A 12,065-nucleotide genomic window follows, 5' to 3' on the forward strand; every position below is an offset into this window, starting at 1 on the left:
ACGAGTTCGGTGCAGACCACTACAAATTTCACAGCATACAGTAGGGAGCGGTTGGATCTGTGCCACCGGTTGGGTGCCTATATTCATTGCCTTCAACTTCTTATCAACTTCAGCAACTATAGTATCTTCAATATGAATTTTATTAGTTTCTAGCTTTAAATCTATAACCCCTTCTGGTTTGCTTTGAAACCTATCATATAACTCCATGTTCTCATTAGCAACAATAGCTTAAATGATCTTCTTGATACCGAGGGCTGTTGAAAAATTTGTGGAACCACCAACTGTGGTATCAATCAACTGTTTGGTCTTTATTTTAAGACCGCTCACAAACATCTGCATTTGTTCAGTTGCATCCATATTATGGGTTGGGTAGGCTACCAGGACTCTCTTGAATCTCTTATAGGTGTCTCCCAAAGTTTCCTCGCCCTTCTGCTTAAAATTCAGAATTCCATACCTCTTCCGCAGAAATACCGACGCTGGAAAATACTCATTCAGGAATGCCTTTCCTATTTCTTCCCAAGTTGTGATGCTACCGGCAGGTAAAGAATAAAACCATTCTTCAGCTTCTTCTGCTAAGGTAAACAAGAACATTCTTAATTTCTTGGCTTCTTCAGTGTGACCATCAATTTTCATAATGTTTTTCATGGTCAGAAACCTCTGCAAATGCTTGTTTGCATCTTCATTCACTTTTCCCGTAAAATGCTTCCTTTCATGCTGATTAATGGTACTCGGGTGCAGCTGGAAATTAGCCACATTCACTGGTTGGTTGACAATAGTTGATCTGCCGGTTTGTGCATTGACACCTTCGTAGTCTCCCAACAGTCTTTCTGCTGGCGGTGGAACATCAACCATAATTTTGATCTCTCTATCAGAACCTGAATCTGAGCTTGAATGGATGGAAAATTTTTCTTCGTCTGATTCCAATATGGCTAGTCGAGCTTGTCTGAGTCTTGCCTGCAAGGTTCTCTCGATTTCTACGTCAAAAGGAAAATCAGCTGAGGTCTTACCTCACATATAAATACCAGACACAGATTAGTTGATATAACCGAAATAAAATATTCAAAATACAGTAAATAAATTTTAGTTGCAGAGCAAAAAAGTTTCATTTGAGAGAATTTTAAACTTATATTTGACAATCCCCGACAACGACACCAAAAACTTGATCGGAAAAATAGCAATTGTACTATTTTCGCCGATGTAGTAATAAGAGGGGTGTTTCTCAAAGATCGATCTCGAGGATTGCGCATCAATATAGGAGTAACAGTCACTCAATTGAACAAAAGTAAGAGTTTTAGTTTGGTAAAATTCACTGTAAGTAAAAATAGAGCAAATAAATATTTTCATAGATTAATATGATATGCCAAGGAAGGTGTATAAAAATATCCTGTAATGACCCTTGAGTGTATATCTCCTTAATACTCAACATCGTTTCAATTACCGGATCTTACGATTATTCCCCCCTAAGAGATCGGAGGGAAACCTTTGGTATTCAATCTAACCTCTAAGTCCTTAGGTGATTATAATGAAACCAATCATTTTAAATTAATAAGAATAATCCGATAACCATAGGGTATCCCTAGTCCTAGGTGATCTCTACTATGGTTTCACTGTATGAAAACTTATACCATTGCAGTCCTGCTAATCGTTAACCATACATCAATCTGAATTTTTGCCAAAAAGAAAGTATTACGCAAATCATACAGAGAAATTGAAATCAAATAACATGTATTAAGGGAAATCAAACATCAGAGTCATTACATGATCAATTCAGGGACACCCCCTGGCATTGGGGGGTTTAGCCTATCATATTATTCAAATCAGATACAAAGTAAAATTGAGACATTACAAAAAGGTCGGAATTCCGTTGATCTTCAATCACGTCCGCTCTTGAAGGATCTCCGTTCTTCTTCGCTTTTCACTACTTCAATCTTGATCGTCTCCAATTTTCTATCGTGTAAAAAGTCCCCCTCTCCATATTCAAATCCACTGTAAATAGTTCCTGATGACAATTTTCCTTGTGTAAAAGTCCAAAATGCCCTCCGGGATAAGTTGTGCCAAAAACAACACAAAGCTGGAAAATCAAGTGCCCAAGCCAACACTGGCCGTGTCAGGCAACACGCCAGGCCGTGTTGGCTTCTGGGATATAATGCCCTTGACACGCCCCTTCAGGGAGGCTGACACGGGCCGTGTCAGCTCCCTATTTTCCATTTCCATGCCTCTTCTCCTAACACGGCCCGTGTTGGCCAACACGGGTGGTCGTGTCAGGGCTACTGTAAGTCCATTTTTTCTTCTTCCGACGGGTCCGAAACGCCTATTTTGCTTGTCTATCCCTTCGGCGCACTTGTTTATTCCTGAAACCAAAAGAACTACTACAAAAGGACATAAAATGGAGTATGATGATGCATATAACATGTACTCAATAAATAGAGACACAATACCAAACATATAAATAACTAAACAAAACAATGAAATAAGTGAAATAATGTGTTACCTACTTCTTACAAAGGTGCCGAATGAGTGGCAAAAAATAAGGAGAATTGGAGACTGATCAATAGCATGCTATGACTTCTGGAGGATCAATCTTTGAGAAGAGATATATCTCATTTGCTTTCTCTCTTTGGTCCTTTAGAGCTTCCCAGGAGGTGTTTCTGGTGGGTTTGACACAGACCTTGTCAATTAGTCCCATTCTCTTCAGATTCCTCCTCTTGAGAGGCTTCCCAACGTCTACTGTGACGACTTCCATCAGATTCAGAGAGATTAGATGATCCACTAGACCACTCTCAATCAGAATATCTGAGATCAATCTTCCCAGAGGGATGTAGTTCCTTGGCTTCATATTTTTCCTGGTGTCTCTGACAGAATCCCTTAGGTATTTGAAGAGGAGAGAAAAGAGGTTGAGCTTCAGACCCTTGTGCAAACAGTAGATGATGCACTTCTAATCTGTATTGACGTAGTCAAAAGAGATGGATGATGGACGATGGTGGATGCATCCGAGAATTATCTTGATCCACACCCTCAGATCCTTGTGAAGCTCTTGATTCTTGGAGGATGTTCGTTCTTCAGGGTTCTGAGAGAAGATGGTGGGGATGATTTCCTGGGACATGTACTTAGCCCTATAGTTTATGTTGTAAATTCTTCTTCCCAAATCCTTCTCCATATTTAGAAGTGTAACAATGGATTTTTCAGTGATTACCATCTTGATACCCAGATTGTGAGAAATTATGTAGTGATCATCGCAGTCAGCAAATCTCCAGAACTCTTTCACCAGGTTTGTGTAAATGTGTCCATAAATAAGGTTGAAGTATGTGAGCCAACCTTGATTCTGCAATTCTGGTGTTAGATCCATACCATTTTCTTTGAGGTTGTCAAAGTCCACTGGAAACTCACAAAGAACTTCAAGTTGTTCAATAGGAGTTGAAAGGTTAATGTGTGCTGAACGATCAAGAACATGGGGTTCTTGATAGGAGGTTTTTATTTGAGTAGCATTAGTGGATGTGACTTGTTGTGGGGATTCAACCCGTTGTTTAGTGGCGTTCATCTGTTGAGAGAACTTGAAGACTTGTTGTTCTTGAGCATTCATGATGAAGTTGTTGTGAAGGAAATAAAAAGAAGTTGCAGAGAAGGTTGGAGGTTTTAGGTTTGTGTAAGTAGTGAGGAGTGAAAGTGTGAATGTGGGAGTCGTGGGAGTATATAAACACAATTAGCATATTTCAAAAACGATAGCGGTAATTGAGAAGGAACACAAAATCTATTGTTGCTAAAACCGAGTTTTGACAATCATGGGAAAAATTAAATGCAACTAATGATGGGAGTCTAATCTCAAGCTTTTCACACTACTAGAGGGGATCTCAACAGTTTGGCCCTTGAGTTCTGAGCTAGACAGGTGTCTAGAAGAGCCAGAGCCACACGTTTGAGGGATCACGTGTTGATGTATCCGGAGTCAAGAATACCAAAAGGTTTATGACTAGAGAGGTTTCTGATAAAGATATCTTCTAACTTGTAGAAGTATCATAATCGGAATTAGATAAACATCATATGCTTGAGTCATAGTCTAATTTTACATCATAGATGAGAAGCACAGGTTTAGAGTCATTATGGGAAATCTTCCATATTTAAAATTTTCAGAATGAAGATAAATCTATCTTCAGATTAGGGTTTTGTAAAGATATCAACCCATTGATGGTATTGTAACACCTCAAAATTTGCCCTCCTCTCTTGGGACTAGCATTAACATACATGCATTTTTAGGTCATTAGGCATTGCATATTGCATGTCATGTGGTTACATTGTGCAAGTCTTCCTCCCAAGTATTGATCAGAAGATGGAGAAGTCTAAGTGCAAGCCTAGGGTTTATTGACTGATCATGGGCCATCTGAGGATTGGGCTGTGAATTAGGGTTTTGTGATTCTCAATGGAGGTTGGTATTCATCTTGATTGCAGTGATATATCATCATCATCATGGTTGGATGTCATCAGAAGATTGAAGCTCATTCCTTGAGATTAGGGTTTTGACCACTGGTCAACCCTAATCAGTTGCATTGGGCCAGTCAGGGCATAGTCAGGAGATGGGGTTTATGATGGTTATGGGGTTCATTATATGATTATATTGTGTTAATTGAGGCTAGGGTTTCACCCTTGAGTCATTTCAGTTGAAGATTGGGGCTCAGATTGATCTATGCATTGCCAGATTCATCTATCAGTTGAAAATTCAACTGTGGTCAACTGTACATGATCTGATGAATTTGGAGGTGGAAATGAGTTGGATACACTTCATTCATGTTGGAACAAGTGTTATTTGACATCTCAAAGCTTAAGAATGGAGAAAATCAAGTCAGGACAAAAACTGCCAAAAATAGAAAGTGACTTGTAATTGAAGTTTCCAAAAATGGAAAGTTTTGGACCTCAAGGCCACGTGTCCAAGGAAGCTTCAAATAAAAAATTGTTCAACATGAAAGTTGTAGATCTTGTTCTCACCTTTCCAAAAAGTCCAAGAACTTGAAAATCCCATGTATGGTTGGAAAATTAGGGCTCAGTGAATTTCAGAAATGACCCATAATCAGGAGGCCATAACTTCCACGTGGTTTGTCCAAATTGCAAGTTCTTTATATGCACAAACTCCATTTGACATGTACTTTCATGGTGCATAATTGGATTTTTCCAAAAATGGTCAATGCAAAAAGTCAATTTTCAACTGGACAGTTAAATTGGACCAAGGGCAAAATTGTCCAACTTTCAAAATAATTGGAATTTTTTTGAGTGGGGATTTTTGCTACACCTCATGAATGGCATTTGAAATATGTTGGAATCATCATTTCATGGCTAGGCTTCATAATTTGAGAATTGGCTTGAAAAATGGAAGTTGCAAAATTGGACAAATGCAAATACATAGTGAAATTGAGATTGGCTTATCCAATGAGTATGAGACAAGTGGAGACAGCTCACACATGGCATTTGGAAGGTGTGTGAGCTGTCAAACAGGTGGCATTGAGCTGGCATTGGAAATTCCCATTTTGCCCTCACTTTGGAAATTACACTTTCACTTAACAATTCCAATTTGGCTAATGATGATGATTAAGCTTGGTTTAAACACACATATATATTCTTAATCACTCTCTAAGCATAACAGAATTTCATTTTCACCAAAATCTAGATCTGAAACCTTTCCAAATTCTCTCAAACCCTCAAGAACTCTCAAAAACCAAAATCCATAAAACTTCACCAATCTTTGATCAATTTGCAAAATTCTTTTTGCATTGATCTTGTAGCATCTTAAGCTTCATCTGTTTGTGCTCAAGAACCTCCCAAGCCTTGCCAAACGCGACTGCACCTTCAAGCTCCTCCAATGGTGAATTTGATTTCTGCGCATTAGGGGCAACTTCGATTGAATTGGAGCATTGCATTCAACTTCTGGAAGATCATTCTACATCTGTTTGGAGCTTTCATGTGCCAATTCGTCCCGTTTCACTACTGCCATAGCAGGTATGTTCGAAATTCGATCATCATGATTTGCTTCAAGTTCATATGCGTTTGGAAGTTCAGGCTGTGTAGATTATAGTGATACTCTTAGATTTGTGAATGATGAACCATAGGAGGAGAAATCTAAGTTTGAAGTTTCGATCCAAAACCCTAGATCGATCGATTCGCATGTTTTAGGAACTTTTAGGCAAAATCAAGATGATATTTGGATTGTGCTTGCTTAGACGGTTAGAACGGATATCCATTTGCCAATTTCCATGATGATTTGTTGTTCTTCGAATTCTGGATTTTCTGGAAAATATTTGAGTGAAAACGATGAAGAAGCTTGGTTTGATCCATTTTTCTGTTTGAATATTTGAAAATCGTGTTTCCCTCCCCCGCGCCTTTTATTTACGAATCTGCCATTACTAATTTCATTTAATTTAAATAATTCATAAAAAATTATAAACACATTAAAAATTCATAAAAAATCACAGAAATTCAGAAAAATATGGAAATTTTTGTGGTGACTTTGTTGTTGAGTGTAGAATTTGTTTGACCTATTGGTCAAAGTTGTGCATGGTATATTTTTGGATGGACTTAGGTTTGTTTCACATGTGTTCACATTTGATACATTTTATCATTTGGTTCATGAAATGCTCATAATGTAAAATAAATTCTTGACAATTTTTGTGATGATTGTTGACTGGATGAGGTTTATTTCCATGTAAATTTCATGAGTTTTTGATACCTGATCATTGAGTTATGAATTTTGGAACTTAGGTGTGACAATTTGTGTCACACCTCATTGTGTCAACTTACTGGATTTAATTGAGTGATCTATACTTGTTGAAATGATGTGAAATTTTGCATGAATGTTGATTAACATGTCAAGATGCTAGGTGAATTTTTGTGGAATTTTACATTGCATTTTCAAATTGATTGTGATTTTTCATTTCTGTTAGTCAAATGTGCAAGCTTGTATGACATAGGTTGGTAGATTGATTGAGAAATGCTCATATGGTATTGGATTGTCATGAAATTTGATATGCTTGTAATAGACACATTGTGTGACATCCCTGTTTTGGTCTCACTCATTTCTTTACTGTTTTCATTGAGTTATGAATTTTTGAAGTGGAAGCATGTGTTGATGTTGTGATTTGGAGCATATAATTGTGTCTGTTTTTGTTGATTTTCATTGACATGGTTCCCTTTGCCCAATTAAGCTGAAATTTGGTGTGCCATACCTGGATTAGGTCCTGTTTAGGTATAATTTATTTGAGATTTTTTAGATTTGTTTTGATATGGATTTGAATGCAATAGTTCTGTTTGCATGTTTGGTGCTTCATTTGAACTAGTTTGGATTGTTTTGTGCATAACATGAACATGATGAATGATATAAACATGAGACCAATGGTGTTTGCTCTTGTTTGACATTAATTTGACTTTGGTTGGTGAATACCTTGCTGTTTAGGAATTTTTCTTGCCTTTGGACCCTAGGCTTAGCCTAGTGGTCTTGTTGCTAATGTTTGCTTGATTTTTCAGGATCAAAAGCATAATGCACATGGAGAATGAATCAAGTTAAATGCAATTGATGTTGTTTGATGTTTGTACACTAACATAACATTGTTTTGTAGGTTGTGAAGTTTGGGCTTGAACTTTGAGCTTGCTTTGTTGTGCATTGATCTGTATAGATTAATTGGTTGATACTTGCTGTTTAGTTTTGTCTGTCTGAATACTAACTGTGTTTGACTGTTTCCAGGTACTTTTAGTTGCTCAGTTCCTTGTGAACTTTTGCTTTGCTTTGCTTAAGCAACTTGCATTGAGGTATAACTTCCTAACTTCATGTAGTCTGGAGACCCGGCTGTTACCGGGCCGGGCAAATAAATGTCTGAAGTCCTCCTTAAGAGGCGATGATTGTGATTGTTTAATTTTGTGCCAAGCAGGTGAAAGTCCTTTAAATAAGGCAATTGGTGGAAGTTAGGGATAAGCAATCTATCCCCCACTATTCAGTTGAGTCTTCTCCTTGCTCCCATTACATGGTTGTAGCATTGAGATCACAAGCCCAAGATCTTGTGCAGTGCACATTGTGTCAGAGTCTCTGAGTATAGAAGGGTTCCCCCATTCTGGACCCATGCTCATTTGTCAGAAGCTCTCCCTGGTCAGGGATAAGAGCTGTGAGGTCTGATCCTCACTTCACCTCTCATCTGCTTCACCTTAGCCTCGTAATGGCAAGGTTAAGAGCAAACCCAGCCCGTACAGACGACTCGCTTCGGCAGTCAAACCTATTGTGCGAGCCACTTGTTTGGTTATAGTGCGTGCTGTGTGGATATCTGTTTGAGATGCTTGTTCTCATTTGATGTATGCTTGAATTATTTTGTATGCTTGTGTGCTGGCTTCTTTCCTGGATAGGAATAGTTGGCTTATGCAAGTAGGATAGAAAACCGAACTTAGGGTAACGATGCATGACAACACTAGGCTCGAGTCCAGCTCCCTAGTAGTGTGTCTTTCCCCGGTTTCTGGTTAGCAATTCAGTCCCTTTCAGGGGAACTACATCGCCCTGATCCTTGTTCCAGACAAGGTATGTAGGCAGGTGGTCGTGCGAGACCACTCCGGGCAACCTTTTTCTTTTTTGCGTGTGTTTTGCAGCTATCAGGCTCGAGTTCCCGACTCCCTGTTAGTCTGCGAGTGCCGTTTCTTCTGACGTCTCAGCGTCTCTTCCGGCTTGCTTGATGACTTGTAGGCTCGAGTTCCCGACTCCCTACTAGTTTGCATGTTATTTCTTTCCCTTTCAGGGGAACTACATCGCCCTGATCCTCGTGCCAGACGAGGTATGTAGGCAGGTGGTCGTGCGAGACCACTCCGGGCAACCTTTTGTTTTTTGCGTGTGTTTGCATGTTATCTGATTATGTATGTTTGGGTTCGGATGCCGACGTAAGCCCAGTGATTGGCTGTCGGGCTCCACGTTTGCCCTTTTGAGTGTGTTTTGGTTCGGATGCCGACGTAAGCCCAGTGATTGGCTGTCGGGCTCCACGTTTGCCCTTTTGAGTGTGTTTTGGTTCGGATGCCGACGTAATTCCATCCAGTGGTTGTCGGGCTCCATGTTTGCCATCTGTTTATTTGTTTTGTGTTGTTTGGCGTGTGTAAGCCGAACTACAGTGGCTCTGATTCTTGTTCCAGACAAGATATGTAGGCATAAGGTGCGATACCTTATCGAGCTCGTTCCTCTTAACCCCACCTGCGTTCCCCGTGTGTGTGTGTGATGTTTAGCAACCTTTTCTTTATTCTAGGACGTGGATCCCGTCGAGTACGACGGACGTGAGGGGTGCTAATACCTTCCCCTCGCGTAACCGACTCCCGAACCTTTTCTCTCTGGTCGCGAGACCATGTCTTTCCAGGTTTCTCTGAGCGTTTCCTTTCCCTATCTTGGGATAAATAACGCGCAGTGGCGGCTCTGTGTGTTTTGTTTTCGAGCCTCGCCGGTTGATTTTTCGCGGATGCGACAACTGGCGACTCTGCTGGGGAAGTCACTGAGATGTAGACCTGTGCTGGTCCATCGTCCCTAAGCGAGTCTTTCCTAGCGTTCTAGGATTAGTTTCGGTTGCTTGTTTTGTTTTATTTATTGCATTTATTATTCTAACCATTGTATATATTTGCATTAATGTCTGCATGCATCATACTATCATGCTGTTGCCGTCCTCTGTGCAGGTGGTTCCTCTGTTTGGGGTGGGTGTTCTGAGTGGGGCTAAAACCCAGGCCCGAGTATACACCTAGGACTAGTGTGGTCTCATGTCGCCTCTTTCGTGTTAGGTTAACATGTGCCTGGCGGCGTGATGTACCACAAGCCGGACGAGGTTCATTTGATAGTGCTTTCCTCTGTGGAGTATCCACTTTGGCTTAGTCACTTCATCTGAGCTGTTGACTCTGGTGACCGATCATTTCCCGGATCTTTGGTTTAGACGATCTCAGGAGAGCTACAATGGCACACCCAAGAGGGCAAACCCATTGAGTATCTCTGCCCGATTGTCGAGACTATTGTCCGCCTTAGGATGACCTGTTTAGAATTTACCTGTGAGGGGAGGGTGATTTATTCAGATGCATTTTCAGATGGTGACTCAGATGGTGATTATTTGTTCCGTGGGTCCTATTTATAAGTCGGATTTATGGCCGTTTATTTCCGAGACGCCGGAATGCTGTCCGAGTTGTTTATCAGTGGGGATCCGTTTATTTCAGGATTCCCCGGGCCGAGATATTTATCAGTGGGGATCCGTTTATTTCAGGATTCCTCGGGCCGATTCAGATGATTGTGGTATCTGCTCAGAGACGATTCAGTGGTGATGATGATGTATCTGTCTTCCGTTTATTTCGGAACCCGTGGGTCTGATTGATGATTGTACATTCCTCAGATGGTTGTGATCAGTCCAGAGATCCGATCTGTAGTTCAGAGCAACAGAGGATCAGATGACTTGGAGGATGGCACAATGCATTGCATACATCTGCATCATTCTCATTTTGCATTCATCTGCACCAAACCCACGTCTAGTCATATGAGGAGTACTATGGATTGAGATTCTGGTTGAGAGACATCATGAATTTCAGAATGTGGATGTCAAAACGTTATCTGTCTCGATGAAACCAGGATCGAAGGACAGAAGCTTCCTCATATGGATAGACGTTGCATTCATGCATATTAACCTGTTTGCTGTTTTGCAGGAATCATTGCTCGCGCTCGTAGAGTCATCCCTTTGCACTCAACCCGTCCTCACAGATACTTCACCAGACGCAATACTCCTCGACTGATGGATCTCCCAAACACAGATATCCTCGAGCTGAAGGACAAGATGACTGAGCTGATCAACATCATGCAGGGTTTTGCAGTTGATCAGAAAGCTTTGGCTGACAAAGTTGAAAAGAGCGGGCTTCAGCAGCGAACAGTGGGGTTAATCTGGATGGTGTCTCCAACCAGGGGCTGGGCGGATCCAGAGACGGCGGAAAGAGGACAACCATTAGTGTGGTGAATAATGCTGGTGCTGGTGGCCAACCGGGGCAGAATCTGAAGGATAATTTTGTGCCTCCATTCTATGGGTTTGATGAAGACCAGGAGGAAGACAGGGAGGCTGACCAGTTTTCAATGCAGAATGAACCGTTTGTTCCCTATAGTGCTCCACCTCAGAACAAGGAGATCCAGTTGCTGGCTGAGAAGATTAAAGTGCTGGAAAGCCATGCTACTCCGGGGTTTGTCAACATGTCGAATATGGGGTTGGTTGAGGGGATTGTGATCCCACAGAAATTCAAAGCGCATGCATTTGACAAATACAATGGGAGTTCCTGTCCAGAAACTCATCTTCAAGCCTTTGTCCGCAAGATCTCTGCATACACGACAGATCAGAAGCTATGGATGTACTTCTTCCAGGACAGTCTGTCCGGAGGATCCCTGGAATGGTATACCAAGCTGAAATCTGCTGACATCAAGAGCTGGCAGGATCTGGGAGATGCATTCTTTAAACAATATCAGTTCAATGCTGATATGGCCCCGAGTCGTACCCAGCTGCAGGGTATGTCTCAGAAAAATAACGAGGGGTTTAAAGAATATGCCCAAAGATGGAGGGAGTTGGCTGCCAGAGTGCAACCTCCTCTAGTGGACAGAGAGATGTCTGATCTCTTCATGGGTACCCTGCAAGGGGTTTTTGCCGAAAGAATGGTGGGCTGTCCGGTAACCAACTTTGCAGACATTGTGGTGGCTGGGGAGAGAATCGAAAGTTGGCTAAGAATGGGGAAGATACAAGGTAATGCTTCGTCATCAGGGTCGAAGAAGCCATTCGGGAACGGTCAGCGCAAGAATGAGGGTAATACCAGTGCGGTCTACGCTCAGAGAGGACCCAGTAGGGATCGTTACTTCCAGCACACCGCTGCGGTAACCATTCCTGCTGACAATCAGCCTGCACAACAGCAACAACAGCGTCAGCCATTTCAGCAGAGGTCTCAGAGGGCAGGATATCCAGTCAGGAGGAGGATGAGTGATCGGCATTTTGACAGGCCGCCTGTGACATACTCTGTCCTATTGAAAAAGTTGAAAGATATGGGGCTGGTACAGTTGAGGACTTTGGCAC

The sequence above is a fragment of the Lathyrus oleraceus genome, chromosome 3 (assembly GCF_024323335.1).
Source record: "Lathyrus oleraceus cultivar Zhongwan6 chromosome 3, CAAS_Psat_ZW6_1.0, whole genome shotgun sequence".
Taxonomy (NCBI): Eukaryota; Viridiplantae; Streptophyta; class Magnoliopsida; order Fabales; family Fabaceae; genus Lathyrus; species Lathyrus oleraceus.